The sequence below is a fragment of the Canis lupus genome, chromosome 20, assembly GCF_048164855.1.
Source record: "Canis lupus baileyi chromosome 20, mCanLup2.hap1, whole genome shotgun sequence".
Lineage (NCBI taxonomy): Eukaryota > Metazoa > Chordata > Mammalia > Carnivora > Canidae > Canis > Canis lupus.
Window position 1 is genome coordinate 9,188,125 of NC_132857.1, and position 24,025 is coordinate 9,212,149.

At 32.4% G+C, this 24,025-nt stretch overlaps 1 long non-coding RNA gene across 7 annotated transcripts in view; it reads right to left on the reverse strand.

The window, feature by feature from the left end:
- The window catches only part of LOC140611662 (uncharacterized), an 89,573-nt gene that overhangs the window by 42,476 nt on the left and 23,072 nt on the right, over nucleotides 1-24,025 (reverse strand). The gene's annotated exons all lie outside the window — the stretch shown is intronic.

Sequence of the window (24,025 nt, forward strand, 5' to 3'; positions counted from 1 at the left end):
AGAGAGTTGTTTATGGGTTAAAATAAATAATTCTACCTATTAAATATGACTTGTGCAGTTTGCTGCTTGATCTCATCCCTAATTGAAGTAACAAATTAGTGTTTTCCATATCCATATTGAGAGATAACAAAAATTTTAATTCATTACTTCTTAATATGCAAGTTTGTTTCAATATTTTCCTGTCTTCTAATTTACAAAATAATAGTGATAGTAATATTAGCCTGAAAGAAATGTATCCACATAAAATTCAAAGAACTTGGGGGGTAACTGAAGATAAGTTATTAGCTGCAGAATTACTGACATCTTGTTTTTATTACTTTAAAACATGTATCTTTATTCATCTCTTACAAACAGACATAAGAGCATGCATTATTTTTTCTCCAGTCTTTATTGATATTATAGATGAAACACAGTATAATAAACTAACCAGGAAACAAGTTGTCTATTTTACTGAAACTTTGCAAATGATATGTTTTCTTTTGTTGTTTGATAAAAAAATTAATGATGATCTATTTTTATGAATTATGTAGTTTTAGTTTCATCACAAGCAAGTTCTTCAACCTTATATCAAATCAGCTAAAATTTAATGGTAGACTTTGAGTAGGAATTGTTATATATCTGTAACAGTTAAAATGATGATGTATATATTATCTGATTTTTGGACTCTTAAGCAACTTCTTGGGCAACTCTCTTTCACTCATATTTGGAATAAGAGTTAATATTTAAAAAGATAATATAACAGAATTCAGGAAGGAAAGGTAATTTTAATAGAAGGTGTAACATTTACTGTTCTAAGTAAAGATTACAAATGTCAAACATGACAGTGTCATATCACAAAGAAAAATATAACAAACACACAAAAGATAATTTGCATGTTAAAATTCAGAATTTAATGTATCAATAACTTTGTAAAGGGAAGAGAGAAGGCAAACTATGTTAATTCTTAGAGAGGACAGAAAGAAAACAATGCAATTAAAATAGTCTTACATCTGAATTTAATAAACAATTCAAAAATATAGTTCTAAGTTCTTGCTTAATTTTGACATTATATGAATCAATTAAATGTACCTTAAAAATTATATTTACAGAGCACCTGGATGGCTCAGTTGGTTAAGCATCTGCCTTCATCTCAGGTCATAATTCCAGGGTCCTGGGATCAAGTCCTGCACCAGGCTCCCCACAGAGCAGGGAGCCTGACTCTCCTTTTGCAGCTCTCTCTCTCATGAATAAATAAAATCTTTAAAATATTATATTTACATAATTTATATAGTAATAGAAAGAAATTAAGAAATACCAAAATTCCTTTGCATATGATATACCCTTACAAAAATGAAGTTGCATTTATATATGTGTGTATAAATATATATATACTTATGAACATACATTTATATAATCAAAAATTTTTACAAGTTTTCTTTTTAGCTCAGATTTATTGAGGAATAATTTACATACTACAAAACTCATCCTTTTTAGTAAGTATTTCTATTTCTTTTTAAGGGAATCTTAAGTCTAACAATCTCCAACTGAGCCATTTTGGCTGATTTTTATTTTTTGATAAAGCCATATAATGTGTAATCAGGACCACAGTCAAGATCTAGAACAATTCTATTGTCCCACCAAATTTTTCATGCCTTTAGTAATCAATCCTTACAATCCATCCACTCCAGCTACGGAGGAACACTGATCTCTTTATGTTCTTTTGTTTTTACAAGATTTTCTTTCATGCTGACTTTATTATGAATTTTTGAGGTGTGTAACAATATTCCATATTAAATCAAAGTATTAAAATGCTCTTTAACAATATAAACGTGGGATCCCTGGGTGGCGCAGCGGTTTGGCGCCTGCCTTTGACCCGGGGCGCGATCCTGGAGACCCCGGATCGAATCCCACGTCAGGCTTCCTGCATGGAGCCTGCTCCTCCCTCTACCTGTGTTTCTGCATCTCTGTCTCTCTCTGTATGACTATCATGAATAAATAAATAAAATCTTTAAAAAAAAAAAATAAAAGTAATTTTTGCCTCAGATTCTTGTTTTACACTCACAGAGTATATGCGTGTATTTCCTATGGCCAATTAGAGTAGTAAACTGATATGTATCTAAAAATAACATTTTAGCAATTCCTTCTGTAATTCATGATCAAAAGCTTGAAAGTTCTCTCTTTTACAGATTAGAGATTTGCCTTTTCATGTTAACCATTTAAATATTATTTGCTCATAAATTTTCATTATTATTCTAAAAATAGCTTTCTTATTTTACTGTAGTTCTTCTTCTGTCACTGAATTCCCTGAGAATTTCCCAGTGCATTTTTATCTTATAATTTAATCGTAATTATTTTTGAAATATTATATATAATAATATTACTAATTTTCTGTTTGTTTCCTGAAAGATATCCTTTCATAGTTTGAAGTTACAATAGTATTTTATTTCAATATCAATAAAGTTGAAATATAGAATTAAACTGTTCAACGTGTAGAAAATCAGATGCCTTCCAAATCTGATGGTTATGAAGTTGAAAATCTTCAATTTAAAAATGATAAAACAGAGGCCCAGAGAAGATGTTATTCTTGGAGAGCATAGATATAATTAACAAAGCATGTATGGTGGATTCATAATTTACATTTCTACATAAATTTACATAGATTGGAGACATAAGTAGAGTTTGTGTTAGGACACCCATGATCTAATACTTGCTTTACCACTAACTATGTGAACTTCTTTCCAGACCCTTTGTGTGTTTTTTTTTCCCCCATATACAACAAATGGGTATCCCAATGGTCCCTCCTATTGCTAAAATATTTACTTTTTAAAAATCCCTTAAAATTTATTATATTAAAAAAGTCACAAATGTTCTACGAAATTATCTGTATTTCTGATGCAGAAAACTAAATATTAACAGAATAAACTAAATATGCAGTTCACTTAGTCTAATTTACATATCCTTAATTTATTCATTAAAAACTCAGTAATATAAACAATACAATAATTATTCAACAAATATATAATAGTCATTCTCTTTAGGTTTCAAATGAGATTCCACTGGACACCCTAATTATGAATTTAATCCCCATGATACAATGCTTCTTGTTAGCCATTACTGTAATATTCATTACAGTTGATTTTATGATAGATTTTTGTTAATAATTTAGTTTGTCCTGCTTCAAAGATATTTCTCATGCTGGAAATTCCAGTGAACAATTATTTTAAGTAACATTTTTAAATATTGATGACAGACACTTATAAACAACTTCTATCTATTCACTTATTTAATGACATACACAGTAAACTTCACACACACATAAAAAAGTCAATGTAGCTTACAACGTATAAAAATCACAGTGAAAATATTAATTATGACATGTAAAATCCACTTCAAAACACTGCTATTGTTATTCTCCTTATGAAAAGTATAAAAATATGTTTTCCTATTAAATGAAAGATCATGAGAATTTAATATGCACAGAGGAGGATTAATAGGAAATTTTGGAAGAGAATTTTGATTAGTTATTAATTAGACTGTAACTAAGGCTAAATTATATAAATACCCAATTTGATTTATTCATTGAATAAAACAAATTGTTTCTTAGAACTTGTATATATATTTTATTTAAAAAGAGACTGTATGAGTGGATGTTAAGGATAGTCAATCAACAATATACTAGAAGAATAAAACCACTTTTAAAAAAGAAATATTTCAAGCTATAATAGGACTGACTTGTCTAAGTATGTGTTGGTCTGTGTGAAAATAAAAGGGAGGTTAAATTCAGATCTAGAGGATCAACTTTCCATTTTGTAAGAAGCCTGTGGAATTCATCTGATCATGTATCCGCCTGGGATGTCAAAGAAATATGAGAAATGGCATTTTAGCTCTATTCTTAGATAAAACACAAAAATTCAAAGAAGTAGAAATATACATTTTGATAGTGTTACAGAAACTGCATTTCCCAAAAGTATTGTTTGGCATCATTTTGAACACACAAAAAACTCTGATTTGGTCTGTTTACCACAATGAATCCTTAAGTTTTTCCTTTAGTTACTCTTATTTTTGGAAAAATAACAATGTCTGCATTTAAATTTGTGCAACACATCTCATAAGGCTATATTAAATGGGGTTATATATAATCACTTTTCACAATAACATGAATTCACAAATAAATTCATTTTAATTACAGTTGAGTAAATTAAATTTTGATTCTTAAAATACAAAACCTGATATTTTTGCTATTTTTAATAATACATTTTTGAAAATAGCTTTTATATAAAACTTGAGGGAAAATGTTGATATATCTGAACTTGTACACCAGAAAAATTATATATGACTAATATCTATATGTTTCATTAATTCTTAGGTGTCCCTTCTGATTTTCCAGAATATAGACATTCCTTCAAAGGAAAATAGTTTATAGGCAATTTCCAAATTACCGGTGGTTGTTTTAAAACTATCATATAATTTTTAAAAAATTATTTATTTGACAGAGAAAGAGAGAGAGCACAAGCAGGGAGAGTGGTAGGCCGAAGGAGAGGGAGCAGCAGACTCCTGACTGAGCAGAGAGCCCTATGCAGGTCTAGATCCCAAGACTCTGAGATCCCACTGAGCCACCGGGGTGCTCCTTAAACTATCATTTTAAAATCAGTTACTATTGATGACAATTGACATCTCCATGAAAACAATCAACGTCTTAAATTTTAGGTTTTTTGAAGTACGATTGCTTCTATGCCCAGGCAGTTGAATGTATCGAAAGTAACACAGTAAAATGCTAGGAGGTTCCCCTTAAGTTCCTGCTTACTAGCCTCAAGCAAGTCATTAATGCCTCACTGCAATTCTCCTACACTTCCTTTGTCCAAATCTCCCAAATGACTGTTGCACATTCCACTCTCTCCTCCAACTGACAATCCATTCTCACCTCCAGCTGACAAAGTCATCTAAGGATTTCCATAGATTTCCACTATCATAACATCCAACTGCCAAGATCATTTGCATTGGGCACATTCATAAGCCACAATTCATTTTTTTTTTAAATGTGAATGCTATTTAGTAGAACAAAACACCAGCAGAAAATGCTGTTAAAGATATACCCTGGAGTTACAAAATTGGCAGTCTTGCCTATCAATTTATGTGCCCAGAGACTCTAATCATTACTCATAATATATTAATCTTGCTCTTCTCTAAATCCAATCCCATCACTTCTTACATATAAATAAATAAATAAATAAATAAATAAATAAATAAATAAATAAATGAAATTTCCTTTCTCTCTCCTATGTCACAAGTTTTTATGCTCTGCCAAGATTTGTCCAAGTCTTCCGTGGAAAAAGAGCCACAGTTTTCCATGATCATCCTCTCCCCTGTCATGTACAACTCCATTTCTCAAATCTTTTTTTTTTTTAGAAAATTCCTAAAAAGATCCTTTCTACATGTTGTGTCTAATTTTATCAACCTTTTCAGTAGAATTCACCCTCTACCCCTCAACTCAAAACCATTTCTATCAACCTACACACTGCCAAATAAAATGGTAACTTGCCAGTCTTTATCTTACCTTACCTATGACAGAATTTAACAGAAATAAATAATTTCTCCTTCTTGAAATATATTACTTGGATCCAGGTCACCACTTCTTACCAGTTTGCCTACCACTCATTGAGTATTCCTTCTAGGTCTCCTTTCCTGATTTTTTCACTGCTCTTTCGTTTTTCCATGTTGAATGGCTGTAGAGTGTGGTTCTTGAAACTCTCCTCATTTATACCCACATTCTTTCATTTTATGATGTTATACAAATTATTGCCTTTAAATGCCATCTATAAATATGTACCTGAGTACCACATTTGTGTCTTCAGCCCAGAGTCCTACACTATATTTCGAAGTACATACACAACTCCATACTTAAGAGAATTATGGTCCAACATTTTGTATTTTGTTTCCAAACAAGAGCAAAAAAATCTATACTCCTAATTTTATCACTCATAAAAATACAAATATTCCTTATTAAAAAAACTCTGAAAGACATGTCAAATATATTCTGAATTTGTAAAGATTATTTCAAATTTATAGCTATTATCATGTTTAACATATGTATTTCTACTATGAGACATCTCAAATTTAAAATGTCATGAACTCATGCTCTGAATTCTGCTATCTCTGCAGTCTATCATCCCAGGCAAGTCTATCCTTCTAGATGCCGAGGACAGTATCTTTGGCAAGATGCCTAATTCATCTATTTTCTCAAGACACTATAAATTCTGTTAGTTTTACCTTCAAAATACATACAGAAACTAATTACTTTTCACTATTTCTACTCAATTATATTTATTTTGACCTCTTTAAGAAGCTAATATCTCTCTCTAGAAGTATTGCATCAGCACCCTAACTTGTCACCCTGAATCCACACTGTCTCTTTCTCAAGCCTACAACCACAGTGATCATGTCACTCCTCTGCCTTAAAGTCCTTTATTTATTTTTTATATGACATAGAGTGAATGGTCAAAGTCCTTAAAATAGCAGAGGTATACAAGAACTGACTTTTAGTTAGAAAATGGCATGTATACAGTGTCATTCAATATATTTTAAAATGTAAACATAAATCTTTTTTTTAAGATTTTATTTATTTATTCATGAGAGACAGAGAGAGAGAGAGAGAGAGTGAGAAAGAGAGAGGTAGAGACAGAGGCAGAGGGAGAAGCAAGCTCCATGCAGGAGCCCAATGTGAGTCTCAACCCCGGGACTCTAGGATCATACCTTAGGCCAAAGGCAGACGCTCAACCACTGAGCCACCCGGGTTCCCTAAACATAAATCTTAACATAGGACAAAAGTGTAAAACAAACAAAATCTAATAATAAGAGTATAAGTACAAAATACAATATAAAGCAATATCATTTACAGCCTTAAACTAAAATTCCTTATTACAGACACTTAAAATGAGTAGTAATATGGTTTAGCTGATAGTTCCAGTGATCAAGTTCCCAGGATGTAGCTCAGCTTTTACGAAAAATTCTCTATTCTCTCAGGCTGCCTTACAACTGGGTTTTCATACATTACATTTCAATAACTCAAAGAAACCAACAAAACTGGTGCCATTTAACAAATGAAGTGCTAACACAAAAATTTTAAATTATATTCAAAGAAAATATATCATAACCAAAAAAAAGCGTTGTCTCATTAATGCAAGTATGTTTGTAGGTGACATAATATGGCCTCAAGCCAAATATCTAAGTAGATGTAACAAAGACTTTTTTGTTGTTGTTGTTTGTTTTTGTAACAAATACTTTTTAAAAATAAAAATTATACATTCCCCCATAATACTGAAAAAATTAAAAGGAATCTTTAACAAAGTTAAAAATTATTTCAAACCAATAGCCATTATTGCATTTTACAGAAGCAGTTAAAAATGGTAAGTTGACTTAAAAACATTCATAATGTGTAAAAAACCATGGAATGATGCTTATCTATAATGATGTAAATATGATAAAAATTCAATGGACTCACAGAGTATAAACATAAGTTAAAACTATAACAGCATATTCATTAAAAGGAACGAATGAATGAATAAACTAGAAAGAAGTGTACCACATGGTTATCTGCTGTTAGCATTTGATGATGGGAAAAGGGTAATTTTTATAACAATTTTTTTATTACTTTCAGTCTATTCACTGGGATTATACTTTCTTTATATTTATAATATTAATAATAAGGAAATACTCAAAAATAATGGATAACAAAACTATGCATGTCCTCAAAGATAGTTTTGCCCAAACATTCTGTGATCTTATTCTTTGTCATGTACAATGAGTTTCTTCTTCCTGGATATACACAGCTAAAGAGATGTAAAATCTTACTTGAAATATACTTTATTGTTTTTAGACATAAGAAAGTGATTCATAACTCAAATTTTTTTTATTTTTTATTTTTTTAAAAGATTTTATTTATGTGTGAGAGAGAGAGAGGGTGAGAGTGAGAGCAAGCATGAACAGAGGGGAGGGGCAGAGGGAGAAGCAGAAGCAGACTCCCATTGAGCAGGGAGCCCGTTGTGGGACTCGATTCCAGGACCCTGGGATCTTGACCTGAACTGAAGGCAGGTGCTTCACCCGCTGAGCCACCCAGGCGCCCCACAACTCAAATTTTTTTAAATAATACTATGAAATATAAAACTAATGGATCTTTAGGATAAAAGAAATCTAATGGATAAAACCAATGCCAATTTTACTAAAGAACACAGTGGGAATACAATAGACATTAAACAAATTTAAATTAAACTATATTATTCAACTGTACTATGGAGATTCCATTGCTTTGTGTATTTTTATATATTATGGGACTAAATAATGAAAAATTATTCAAAATGAAATCAGACTGAGTTACAACACAGGAGCAATGAATTCTATCCAGAAAACCATTATATGTAATTTATTATTATATTTTACAAGGATTTAGAAGAATACCTTAAAACAGATATTTAGGTTTTTAAATATAGGTTTCTATAAACAAGACTTTGGAATATATATTTCAAAGTTTTACATATAGAAAATACTTCTATGCTAAGAAAAAAGTTTTTTTTTTTTTTTTTTTTTTTTTTTTTTTTTTTTTTTTTTTTTTAAGAAAAAACCTTTTAAAACTTCTTATGCTTACAGGCAATTTACTGATTGCATCAGGCTCTGTCCCTAGAGTAGAGAATAATTAACTCATCCTTACACTTTTTTCTCTAATTTTTTAAAATTAATAACATTTAGAGTAATTTTATCTTGTATAAAATGTACTTTAAATATACCTTTTGAAAATGGTTTTGAAGTTTTTTTTTTTTTCCTTAAAAGTTTAAACTTTATTTAACAGAGACACAATCTGCCTCAAAGGCTCATAGGTCCATAATGCCATAGTTTTGTATGGATTCAATACTTTGTTTTCACCTTGGAAAAACTCCCTGGGTGGATGTATATCTAGGATTCAAAGTCCTGATAACCTTCAATAGTGTGAATGATGTCTCAAGGTTCACAAGTTGTAAAATGTGGAAATAGAATCAACAGTGAAATAACATAGATAAAAATTCATTAGAAGAGACTTTTGAAGGTAGTTTAAAGTATATAGAAATGATAACTCAGATAAAGAACAGAAATAAGATAAATAGACTCAGAACAACCAGATTTATTTTTATAGGTACAATTTTCTAAAAATATAAAATGATATTTGAGTTATCATCTACATGTCCACTACATGGCAAATTGCTATTCATCATGCAAAGGTGTTTTTTTTTTTTTCCATTTGTTCGGTTTTGTTTTTTTTCTTTTTTTAGTGATTGTGGCTGAAGTCTTTAACCCCATTGCAGTTTATTATATATGTAAACTTCCATTTTTGCTTCTGAAAAATGGGAATATAGGTTTACTGTTACCTCCTGGAATAACTCTCTTCTTGCCTTAAAATAAATAAACTGTCATTTACCAAGTATTTTTTGGAAAACCTACCTTCATCACACTATTACCTGTGTGTAAATGCAGAGCATAAAAAGATATAATTACTAGAAGATTAAATCACCATCCATTTACATTTTTGTTCTCTGTTCCTCTCCTCATATCCAGTGCCACCTCCATAATCTCTTACACAGAATACAGAAATATTTGTTCAATTCTTCAACTTGACTTAAAACGTATTTCCCTTTGAATCATTCTCTTTTTTAAAAAGTCAAGTAATAATCTTTCATTCTTTTAAACACTTCAACATTATCTTAATGCATAATGCACCCTTCAGGTCATGGAGTAGTGTGCTGGGAAAAGTTTAACTACTGGCACTCTGTGAGGAAAAAAAAGTTCTGGTGTATAGCATTTCTTAACTTTCAGTATTAAAATAATCCCAAAATATCTGATTTCAGGCAGCCAACAGTGACATAAGTGAACTTGGGCTAGTAAAGAGATGTTACCCAAGAACACATGAAGCCAAACTCAGGCCACTACTGAATCCAATATTCTATTTTACGTCTGTTTGGTTCTTCTATCCCACCCCTTATTCACTGCCACCTAAAATCTACAGAATCCATGACACTTAGAAGGCTTCTAATGTAATAAGGCTTGCTCTGCCTTTGTTTCTTTTCTCATAAAACTCCCCATGCCAACAACGGCTCCTCCCAATAATTTTCTCTCTCTCTCTCTCTCTCTCTCTCTCTCTCTCTCTCACACACACACACACACACACACACGTATATCCACTTTGGTGCACACACCATTCATTAAACATTAAATAAATACCTATTGAATCTCTCCTAAAAAAAAGTTTTTGCTATTTTGTATTAGATGTAGATAAGTCTACCAAAATTCCACATTGTGAAAACAAAAAATACCATGAGATTCTTAAAAAGTGGTCTATAAGACAGGGAGGATTTCATCAAATCGAGAAGTCAAATGAATCATGAGGAGCAATTCTGTTACTTATCCAACCACTATTAGTACTATAAATTATATAAACTAAATGCATACTGATTAAATTGGGCTCTTAAAATTTTGATAATTACATGTCACAATTTTAAATTTGTAAGTTTTTTTTTTTTAGTGCTACTAAAGATGTGTTGACTATTTTACATCTAAGGTAATTTAGCTATAGTTGGTTGATGTATTTAGTAATAGTTAATACATTTTTTTTAATTTTTATTTATTTATGATAGTCACAGAGAGAGAGAGAGAGAGGCAGAGACATAGGCAGAGGGAGAAGCAGGCTCCATGCACCGGGAGCCTGATGTGGGATTCGATCCCAGGTCTCCAGGATCGCGCCCTGGGCCAAAGGCAGGCGCCAAACCGCTGCGCCACCCAGGGATCCCCTAGTTAATACATTTTTAAAAATGTGTATGTATAGTGCAATTATAGATCAATATCCAGAAAGCATAGAGATGTAGGTATTTTTTCCGGACACTGTGATTGACTGCTTGATATTAGAAACACATTATTTTCTCCATCTGTAAAATGGAAATACTATCCTTTGTCTTTTGAAACAAACACATGGAGGGATAAAATAATAAATAAAAAAAACCAAAAGATACTATTAGATTTAGGTTCAATAATGGCACCCAAACAATGTTGATAACTCTGTAGTTTAAATAAATGTGATTTTTAAAAAAAATCTGATAATTGTTTGACAATACTGGTTAGTGCAATGTAGAGGTATAATTGATAATCTACTTTTGCATTAGATATTGTCATTAGTTATAATCAGTGAAACTTAATAAAAGTATAGGAGATCTCATTATTTTGGTTGACATACAGTATATTTGCTGAATTTCTTTCAGACAATATTTGCAGAAGTTGATGATGTTCTTGAAGTCATTTTGTGATAGTTGATGCTTTGCATTGCAGGACTGCAAAATTAAGTGTGCTATTATTTTCCCCCCCTCAGACATAAACCTACTGAGGTAATTCAATCTTTTCTATGATACATTGAAAGTTTGGCATGGGAGTTAGCCCCCCATATCAGATGACACTGCTGGGGGTTTTACCACTTGACCTTCATGTCATGTTTCTATGGTCTCTATGAGAAGATTTAGAAATGAGATATTTTATTAATTATTACATTTTCAAATAAAGCCCCAAGATCACAATAATATAATCTAAACCTTTGCTTAACGGAGTGTTGCTAACTATTCTGATATAGATTTTCAGAGATAAACAGAAAATGGTTGATATTTTTCTCTATCTCATGTCTAGTAACTACAGAATTAAGGAGGTTAGAAGATAAATTTGGTCCTGGTTCTGCAAGTGCTACCTGTATAATTGCAATAATGATAGTGATCACCATCATCATCATAATCAAGATCTAAAGGTACAATTAAGTTATCTGGAAAATAAGATTATAAATAAAAACATTCATTCCCTGTCCTCATATTTTAACATAAAAAGTAAATACTCGGGAAACCCTGGGTGGCTCAGCGGTTTAGCATCTGCCTGCATGGAGTCTGCTTTTCCCTCTGCCTATGTCTCTGCCTCTCCCCCTCTCTCTCTCTCTCTCTGTCTCTCATGAATAAATATATAAAATATTTAAAAGGCAAATACTCAATGGTCATTAATAAATATTCAACATTTTATTTTCTTTTTAATTTATTTTTATTGGTGTTCAATTTGCCAACATATAGAATAATACCCAGTGCTCATCCCATCAAGTGCCCCCCTCAGAGCCCGTCACCCAATCACCCCCACCCCCTGCCCACCTCCCCTTCCACCACCCCTTGTTCGTTTCCCAGAGTTAGGAGTCTCTCATGTTCTGTCTCCCTTTCTGATATTTCCCACTCATTTCTTTCTCCTTTCCCCTTTATTCCCTGTCACTATTTTTATATGCCCCAAATGAATGAGACCATATAATGTTTGTCCTTCTCTAATTGACTTATTTCACTCAGCATAATACCCTCCAGTTCCATCCACGTTGAAGCAAATGGTGGGTATTTGTCATTTCTAATGGCTGAGTAATATTCCATTGTATACATAGACCACATCTTCTTTATCCATTCATCTTTCGATAGACACCGAGGCTCCTTCCACAGTTTGGCTATTGTGGACATAGCTGCTATAAACATCGGGTGCAGGTGTCCCGGCATCTCAGTGCATCTGTATCTTTGGGGTAAATCCCCAGCAGTGCAATTGCTGGGTCGTAGGGCAAGTCTATTTTTAACTCTTTGAGGAACCTCCACACAGTTTTCCAGAGTGGCTGCACCAGTTCCCATTCCCACCAACAGGGCAAGAGGGTTCCCCTTGCTCCACATCCTCTCCAACATTTGTTGTTTCCTGCCTTGTTAATTCCCCATTCTCACTGGTGTGGGTTGGTATCTCATTGTGGTTTTGACTTAAGATTTGTGTGGAATCAGAAAAGACCCCGAATAGCCAGGGGAATTTTAAAAAAGAAAACCATAGCTGGAGGCATCACAATGCCAGATTTCAGGTTGTACTACAAAGCTGTGGTCATCAAGACAGTGTGGTACTGGCACAAACACAGACACATAGACCAATGGAACAGAATAGAGGATTCGGAAGTGGGCCCTCAACTCTATGGTCAACTAATATTTGACAAAGGAGGAAAGACTATCCACTGGAAAAAAGACAGTCTCTTCAATAAATGGTGCTGGGAAAATTGGACATCCACATGCAGAAGAATGAAACTAGACCATTCTCTTACACCAGACACAAGATAAACTCAAAATGGATGAAAGATCTTAATGTGAGACAAGATTCCATCAAAATCCTAGAGAAGAACACAGGCAACACCCTTTTTGAACTTGACCACAGTAACTTCTTGCAAGATACATCCATGAAGGCAAGAGAAACAAAATCAAAAATGAACTATTGGGACTTCATCAAGATAAGAAGCTTTTGCACAGCAAAAGAAACAGTCAACAAAACTCAAAGACAACCTACAGAATGGGAGAAGATATTTGCTAATGACGTATCAGATAAAGGGCTAGTTTCCAAGATCTATAAAGAATTTCTTAAACTCAACACCAAAGAAACAAACAATCCAATCATGAAATGGGCAAAAGACATGAACAGAAATCTCACAGAGGAAGACATAGACATGGCCAACATGCATATGAGAAAATGCTCTGCATCACTTGCCATCAGGGAAATATTCAACATTTTAAAGTAAGCAAATCCAATAATTAAGAAACACAGTGTTTGATGATCAGATTGTAAATGCATATATATTCATATGTTAGTTGTAATAAGTTTCACAAAATATACGAGACAGTTATGTATGTTTGTTAATATTTCTGAAAACAATACCATACAAAAGTTTTAGAAATTATATATATTTAGCCAAATAGTGCTCTCGTTGAATGTATTTAAAGGTAATAATTATAGATATACATAGACATATAATAGCAAGATTTATTCAATGCAGTTCTATACAAATATTGAAGAACAATAAATCACTTAAATGTCAAAGATGAGAAATTAGATGAACAAATTAGTCTTTGATTCATTCATCAGATCTACAAATATTCCATATTTTCCCCCATGAAGAAAGAAATACTGTGTATTCTTCTGGGATATAGGAATAAAGAAGATAGACATCAGTCATCCCCTGTCTTCTTCGTGTTTTCAAGTTATCTTGGGAGAATACATTATACCAAAATTACAGTAAAGAAAGGGTCCACTCTAAGGGAAATAAAAAAACGTATAGACATAGAACAGGGGAATTCAATCTATTTTATGAATCAGTAAATGTTTCACTGAATTAGTACAGCACAGGTCCTAGAGATTTTAGTCTGATGATGGAGGAGGAATAGGGAAGAGCAAGCTGAACATAAGAAAGAGCAAGTTTGAAGGCAATAGGCAAGATGATCACTTTGGTGGGAAAGACATAAAAATAAGCATGGCTCAAAAGAATTTCTCAAAAAATTTATTAAACAGTTCTATTTCTAGATAAGAGACAAGGGAAATAAAATACACACTGGAAAAAAACATTATAAGGAACCTGAGGGAAATGTGCTCATGGATTTATTCCTGCATATTCTATATATTTATAACATTTCTTGATATTTATTGCAGTCTTGTGAATAAGCTCACTAATGCTTGGGGTCAAATATTCAACACAATGTAATATTAGCCATTTTCCATGAATTTAAACTGTTAAGGAATTGAAGTCACTCAGCTATTTTATAAACCCCCTAATTTTTTTTGCGTATAAAACATGTACTGATAATTGTGAGGATTAAATGAGTCATATAAAAAATACTTGAACCAGTGTTTGGCACATTGTAAGGACTGTACACAATTAGCTTGTTAAAAAGCTATGACTGAATGGCATACAGCAATAAGCTTTCCATTTAACACAGAAATCGTGAATATTTGGAACTATAATATGGTGGAATTACAGACTTTTTTGGAATAGTATCATATGAAAAAATGCTTTTTGCTCTTATTTTGTGTGGTTTCAAGATAGCCCTATCTTCATTCATGATTGTAGATTTTGTCTGAAAACAAACGTGGGAATTGTGACATCCCATATCCATGGGATTTTTTTAAATAAGAATCAAATTATATTTTCCCTCATGTAAATTTTTGCTTGATTATACTTTTATAATAAAAAGAAATATTTGAGAGTTTTTTTTTTTTTAATTCTCATGTTCAAAGTCTACAGAAAATAATGCAGATAGCAACTTGGGAAATGTGAAAACTGGTAACAGAAAGGAAATAGTGAAAATAGTGAAAAGACAAAATAAGAATCTGTGCTTTGGGGGTGGGGGTGGGGGAGAGGGCATGGATGGGCAGAGGGAAAGGGAGATGGGGAATCTTAAGTGGGTTCCTCCCCAGGGCAGAGCCTGAGTGGGGTTTGATCTCACAACTAAGATCATGACCTGAGCAGAAATCCAAGTCAGGCACTTAGCTGACTGAGACTCTCAGGTGCCCCGGTGTAATATTTTTATCCAAAATCATTCAATTTTCTATAAATTTCTATAACTGCATAATCTAAATATTACAAGGAAGCTTCTATTGAGACTTAGGAGGAGCAGTGTAGGAGGAAGAGTGTTTCATATGGAGAAAGTTCCTACTCAGAACCAACCTCTACTAGCAGTGATCACTGTCTGTTGAGAACCTTAGATCTTATACTCAAACTCTTTTTGTGGTGGGAAAAACTCCCGCCATCCATTTGAACAAGGAGCATTCTTGTCACAGTGACAGTGAACTTCCTGAGGCCCTGCAGCTTGTTTATGCTGCACAGCTCTAGATGTGTTATGGTAAAATGCTGTGCTATGCTTTGAGTTCTAAATATTATCTGAGTTGTAGAGCATTGTCAACAATTAGTATAGATAGGTTGCTATTTTTTTAAGAGACCTCATGTAATAGTCATCATGAGTGTTACTGGTAAAATTGTGTCCCCCAGTCCCCTCCCTACAAAAAATATGTTGGAATTCTAAACCAAAGTACCTCAGAATGTGACCTTATTTGGAAATAGGGCCATTCTGATGTACGTCAACTAAGTCAACTAAGTCAGGATGTGCTCATTTGGAATAGAGTGTACCCTTAATCCAAAGAATGGTGTCTTTATAAAAAAGATGGTCAAAACACAGATATTTAAACACACACACACAGACATACAGGGAGCATTCTATGTGATGACAAAACAAAACAGAGTATTCAGCTGTAAGCCAAGAAATGCCAAAGATTGAGAGCCACCACCAGATGGAAGAGGCAAAGGATGATTGCCTTTGCAAGGCAAAAGGTTTCAGAGGAAGTGTGGCCTGACCAACACCTCATTTCAGTCCTTGAGCTTTCAGAACTAAGACAATAAATCCTGTTGCTTTAAACAGTTTGTTGTATGTGTTACAGCAGGCTGAGGAAACTAATATCACAATCTAAAGAATTTTTCAGCTAGGGTCATTGAGCTAAAGATACATCAGTATCTCTGTATATGCAAACATTCCTTTATGTGTGGCACAATTATTTATCCATTCTATTTCTCCTTTCCTAAATATCAATGTATTCTGTTGGGAACCACTTCATAGTCTGATATTAAGTTACTTTAGCTTGATTCTGTTATAAATTTGACCTTAATTAACCTTCTTAAAATGCATTGGATTTCAAGGATAGCTTCCTTGAAAATGATGCTATAGTGCTAGTCAAGTGATAAAGTAATATCACTTCATAAAGCTATTTATAGAAATGATCTTTGAATAGTAAAAGCTTCCAATCACTTAGAACTTACATAAACATTATAATAAAAATGTCATTTATCTTGACTTATAAAAAAGACATTCTTAAAGATAGAATAGCCTTTTGAATAGTGTTCATAGATAATATTATGATAAAGACACAATGCAAAAAATAACTTAAAGTGACGTTTAAAAAAATCAAAGGAGCTTAATTTCATCATATTCTAAATACATTTTTTTAAAATGGATAGAGTATCCCTACCATAAGTCTTGCTGATGCCACAAACAAATTTAGAATATATGTAGACATATTTATTTTATATTTATATGAATTTTTCAGTACCAATTTTCTGTGTGTTGAAAATTTGACACACTATAATTCAGAAGGTCCCAATTTTAAAAGAATCTTTTATTAAAAAGTCATCTAAGGCACTACTTAGAAGAATAATTGAAAGTGCTTGAGATTAAATTGTTCTGTTTGCCCACAGTCGACAAGGTACAGGTTGCAGAGCTAATAATGGGTTTTTATTGAACAAATATATGTCAACTTTCTGTTGGAAGGGTCATCCTATAAAGCTGTAATTACTACTCATATTTTTTAAGTAGAGCTAGAGTTAGGAAACGGGTTTAAATAAATGGAGGTACATATAACAAATATAAATCTTACTCAGTATATGAATATTTGGCTGCTGTTTTACTTAGTGTAATTTAAATCAAAATGAGAATAGCTTGACTCAGCAATTGCACTACTAGGTTTTTACCTGAAGGACAAAAAATACTGATTTAAAAGGGCACATGCACTCTGATATTTATAGCAGCATCATCAACAATAGTCAAATTATGGAAAGAGCCCAAATATCCATTGACTGATGAATGGATAAAGAAGAGGTAGGAAGTATATACAATGGAATATTACTCAACCATAAAAAATACTGAAATCTTGCATTTGCAATGACGTGAATGGAGCTAGAGAGTATTATGCTAAGTGATTTCACTCCTACGCAGAATTTAAGAAACAAAACAGATAAGCATAAGGGAAGGGAAAAAAGCAGAGAGGGAAGCACACAGTAAGACATTCTTAGTCGTAGAAAATAAACTGAAGGTTGCTATAAGGGAGGTGGTTTGAGGATGGGCTAAAATGGTGATGGGTATAAAGAAGGACACTTAAAAAAAAAAGAAGAAGGACACTTATTGCATTACATAGTGGGTGTTATACATAGTGATAAATCACTAAATTTTATTCCTGAAATCAATATTACACTATACTTTAACTAACTAGAATTTAAATAAAAATTTGAAAAAAATGATTTAATTTGATAGAGTATAATAGATCTTGCTATCAAATGCAAATATCTTTTGGTTTAATATCATACAATTTTATGGGCAAAAAATAATGAAACACTAAAAATAAAAACTTTGATATTGAACATTTGCAAAATGATTTTTTTTTGCAAAATGATTTCTTAAGACACAGACATACGTATTTGCTTCTTGCAAAGATCAAAGTAACACTACGTATGCTGACCACTGAAAAATTGACAAATAGATATCTTTTAAAAGTTGAATTACCCATAAATTCAACTCACAGAGATAAGACTGTTAAGCTAATTACAGTATTTCTTGACAAGGTCCTATGTTATTAAATATTTTTCAACTAAATATTCATGACTCGTTGTATAGGTGACCCAAAATTTAGACTCAAGAATTATATCTATTTTAGATGCTTACTTTGTTGTCAATGTCTTATTGCCACAAATAATTCCACTATGAACACAGATGTTCAAAGTCTTTGGGTGCCCCAGGGTTAATTTCTAAAAGTGAAATTAAAGGTCAAAGAACAGAAAAATATTGCCAAATAACCTTTAAGAAAATAATGATCTGAATTTCTATTCAATAATATCCTATTAAAAGTAAAAGTGCATGTTAGAAAAAGAAACAGAAAAAATTAAGTAATCATTCATGTTTTTACTACCTTAAGATATCTGGTTTATCTTGTATTTCTGAATGCAAATTTTAATATAAACTTTATATGCAGTTAAAATATAGTTTATAAACAATTGTGAATCCTATATTTTTTATATTTTACTTTTTGTTGATGTGTATGCAATTTGCCGTGTTGCCAAAAAGTCTTCACATTTATTATGAGTACTTAATAGTCCATAAAGCAGGTATGTCTTTTCTCTAAAGAAAGAACGAAGTCATTTCCGATTTTCCATTATTATAATCTTTCTCCTTTGTATGTATACATTTTTAAAAATACATTTCCTGATATTAAATTCCACTGAATGAGATACTGCCTAATGAAGGAACAATTTAAATGATTTTCGTGGGGGTGGTGGTTGTCGTGGAAATGCCAAAGTGTCATTCAAATTTCAGTACCAATAAGACTAAATTCTTGTTTCAGTTTTTAAATAGTCTCCCATTAGTTCCAGAATTTATTTAGCATAGGATTTTAAGTATCCAAGACCTTGGAGTGGATTGTCTAGTTTAAATACCAGCTCCTTCCATTTTATAGCTGCTTAATATTAGAAAAATCCCTCAACTTTTGGGTTCTTTCTCTAAAATGTCTAATACTCTTCATTTCAAAGTGGTTTTGGTGTTAACTGAAGTAATGTATTTAAAGTAGTTACTACAATTGAAGTTTGCACATAGAGATAAAATACACCCTATTACTGGTAAGTGCTGTTATTATATTTTTCTAAGTATAAATTGTTGACAATTTATGCTTTTAATGGCCATTAAGAGAATCAAAATGATTTTATTAATTCTCAATTCCATATACCCAGCCAGATGGAGAGCAAAATTCAGAGATGGCCTTGCCAGAGTGGAGGAGAAAGTAAAGCTTGCTCTTTTTTTTTTTTTTTTTTTTTAATTTTTTTATTTATTTATAATAGGCACACAGAGAGAGAGAGAGAGAGGCAGAGACATAGGCAGAGAGAGAAGCAGGCTCCATACACCGGGAACCTGATGTGGGATTCGATCCCGGGTCTCCAGGATCGCGCCCTGGGCCAAAGGCAGGCGCCAAACTGCTGCGCCACCCAGGGATCCCCCAAGCTTGCTCTTTATAGTAGCACACTCTTTTCCACTATCCTATATCTGTCCTGGAGTGCCCTTTATGCAGTTCCCTGGTTGTCTTCTGCTTTACCCCTTCTAAAATTTCCTTTCCTGTACTTCAACCCTGCTGGGGTCAATTCTGGTATGTTCCTTAGATTATACCAGTTACTAGCTTTCTTTCCATAGAGGATGTAGAATGTATTAATTATTGAGTTGCACTGATGTGCCTTTGTTGAGTATAACAAAATGAAATGCCATCATAGCATCCTAGACTGGAAGGGATGATTTCTGTATCAATATGTCTTAAAAAATTCATTTCAGTTTACTATAAATGCATATCCACTGTAAAATGCAAATAATGCATTAAAATAAAAAAAGGAAAACTTTCTTGTCCTGGCCCTATTTACATTTCCATTCCAGAATACTGATATATACCTACAGTTAGAATATTGAATCTGCATGTGTTGGTTCCTGTGAGATCTGATTACTTCACTCCCTGGATACAGAAACATTGCTCTTGAACAACACAGTAACCTTAGAAATATCGTATTAGCAATATACTTGACCTCTGATACACTTAAGTATATTAGGCTGATGTTAATGACAATTTCTTGTTTTAAAATTCTTGCTAAAATGCAAACATCACTGAGTGAATTATATTTTTGAAGTGATTGTCAATTATAATCAATGTCATATTAATATGATGTTGGACACTATGTGATTAAAAACCATAGAGGCTTTCCCAATCTAATTAGATGCCTGACATACCTCTAAATAAAGCCAGGCCATAAAGTTAGAGCTCTTGAAGAGTGGCACAAATAAGTTGAAAGGCAGACAAACAGATACATAGATAAGATTTGGGTAGAGGGATCCCTGGGTGGAGCAGCGGTTTGGCGCCTGCCTTTGGCCCAGGGCGCGATCCTGGAGACCCGGGATCGAATCCCACGTCGGGCTCCCGGTGCATGGAGCCTGCTTCTCCCCCTGCCTGTGTCTCTGCCTCATTCTCTCTCTCTCTCTGTGACTATCACAAATAAATAAAAATTAAAAAAAAAAAGATTTGGGTAGAAAAATTAAGGGATCAATGTTGATGTTTTAATGATAATCACTTTTTCTCCTTTAAATCATCTTATTTTAGCAGAGCCTTTGACATATCGCACCTGTAGTTTATAGTAATTTATTGTTCTGTGTTTACAACTAAGAGACAAGTTACTTTTAAATCCTCTGATTTTACTTTCTCTTGACTCTTCAGAAAGGTATGATAAGCAACTTCTAACTATACTAAGAAAAAATTCCTAATACAAAAACCATACTTAATCGCATATATAAGAAGATGAAAAAAATAGTAGTTACTACTGCATGAAGGTGGGCTTGCCCTAGAAATTCAAGACAAAGTCATGTATCGGTTAGTTATGCATGAATGATGCTCCTCAGGAGAAAGCATCACTTCAAATGGCTTAGTTGTAGTTGTATGTAAAATAGAGCAGAAGCAAAATATGTCTATAATATAAATTTCTGTGAGTTCTGTCTTTCTGATAAATGGTGTGCTGATACTATCACAGGCCATGAGCATTAGAAGGCACAGAATTTACAAGACTATCTCTTCCAATTTTCAAAAGTAGATACAGGGACTTAGAAAAACTTTTTAGTGTATTGCAATTTTACCTGTAGTATCAAGTTGCCCGTTGTCAGAATATAGAATTCTAAAACTAATATTGGATTAATTTGATTTTTCTAGATTACTAGTAACCCTATCATTTTCTGAGTAATTGTAATTTAATCAAAGGAACTTAAAATATGCATTTACATTTGATTATAGCATAATTTCAAATCAATATTATGTGGCCCAGAATTGAACCATGCTTTCCAGAAAGAGTAATTAATGCTTTCTTTACTCCCTAAGTAATGTCTTCCTTGCATTTCTTCCTGGGAGAAGACAGAGTCAGCATAGTGTGTCTGATGTTAGGTTATTGTTTATATCTTCATTTTAGTAAAATATTCCTGAAAATGATAAATTTGGAGGCTGTAAATATAGTGGTTCACTTATCCTTTCAAGATACATAATTTTTACAGTTTCTTATTTAATATTTTTTTTCACTTACATAGGATGCTTTCTCTTTAAAAGAAATAAATGGCAGGATCAAGGCCTCACTTGTTTGCTTTATGATAGCATTTAACAATGTTTAACAAGACAACATCCTTGTAAGTAGAATATGAAACATTGTTTATAGAATTATTCAATATTGAAACAAAACAAATACATATTAGAAAATGTGGAGTGATTTTATTTCATAGTAATATCAAAAATAAGCTTTATTTCATATACCACTTTTGTAACTACCTTTGAAAATATGAATGAGGACAATCGGCTCTCTTGGCTTTATGTTTGTCAAATGTTATTAATAGCATGTACTTTAATTTCAATTGCTAAATATTGAAGACTTTATAATCTAATATTTTTGCATAAATAATAGCTTGTTATTTGTTGGATGTAGAACAATGAAAAAACTGTAATTCAATATAAAGCATTTTACTATTACATGTCATGCACATGATAAAAAGGCTCAGATATTGGCACAGGGAGAGTTAAGTATTAGTAAAACACAATCTCTTCTTACATATAAAAATATTAATCAAATAATAAACAAATACTGGTATACTTAGACCCTGAAAAATATGAATGCCCTAACAGAGGAGTGTTTCTGGCTAGGAGAAATCTGGAAAGTCTCCTTGGAAGTCATGATATTTGAGCTAAATGACTGATTTTTTGTTACTTTACTTTTATCCAGGGGGTACTCTAAGAATTATAATTTTTTTAATATTCATGTAACTGAGGTTAGTTTTCATGATAATATAGGTAGAGATCAAACACCAGCACACATACTGATAGCCCTTGGAACATAACATTATATTAAATGTTTTAAGCAACCTGAAGGACGGATGTAGCCTTGAAACCAGTGACTCTTACCAGAACCGTAAAATTTCCTTTTCCATAATTTTTCTACACCATTTTCCTGACTTATTGGTAGGCTAACCTCATCTAATCTTCTATTAGGACCCTTTCTAATATCTTCACATTAGAAACTTGCTTTCTGACCATTAGAAAGAACTCATCATTGGATTTAATAGTTGTCTTCAGCAATACAGCTTCTCTACCATAAACAAATAAAACAAACAAAAAAACCCATACATCTCACATTCTGCTTTTTTTTTTTTTTTCTAAACCTTGGCATCCTTTCAGTTCCTCTCTGAGAACTTTTATTGTTAACTATATCTCTTGCCACAGTTGTTTGTGCACCTTGCTTCTGTATATAATTAAGTCTTATGCTCCAACTGTAGATAAATCTGAAAATTTGATTTTCATTGTATTAATTGAACACGTGTAAATAAAATTCAACTTACTTTGGTAATTCAAATTGGTAAGTTATGCCAATAGTTAACTGTTGTTTATTAAGTAATTCTAACCTATGAAAGTTAATCTTATTTTATACAAATGCAGTGCATTTAAATATGTCCAGGAATTCTATGGATATGTAAAAGGTTATAAAGTACCCCAAGAGAAAAACGGAATCATCTTAAGGTATGTTATGTTACTTTCAGATACTACTTAACTCACATATAAAAAGTACTGACAAGAAAAATAAGCATTTTACATGCCCTATTTCACATATGTACTTAATTCAAAAGAGCAGGTGTCTGTGTGCGTGTGACATTATATAGGATAAGTTACTTATTGAAATGCATTATATGAAAAAGATAAAAGTTCATTGTTTATCATATACACCTCAGGTTGTTGCTATTGTGACATTTAAGCATATGGCTAAATATACTAAGTTATAATATTTTACATTTTTAAAAATTTTAAAAGATTTTATATATTTATTCATGAGAGACACAGAGAGAGGCAGAGACACAGGCAGAGGGAGAAGCAGGCTCTAACGCGGAACTTGATCCCAAGACTCCGGGATCATGACCTGAGCCAAAGGCAGGTGCTCAACAGCTCAGCCACTCATGTATCCCTAATATTTTACATTTTTAAATAAACCATTTGGAAACATGCACAATTTGTATTTTATTCTATTAATCAGGATACAACATTTTAAAGGCACATCTTACTAAAAGATATTTACAAATATACTGCTTCATTTCTTAACTCCAATACTTGCATTGGTTATGTAGGTATGCTTTCTTACTTGAGCTAAAATTCAAAAGTAAAATGGAGGGCCCTGAAAAAAGCTAAAAATAGAACTACCCTGCAACCCAGCAATTCCACTACTGGATAAACCCAAAGAGTACAACAACACTCATTCAAAAGGGATACATGCACCATGATGTTTATAGCGGCATTATTTACAATAGCCAAGATATGG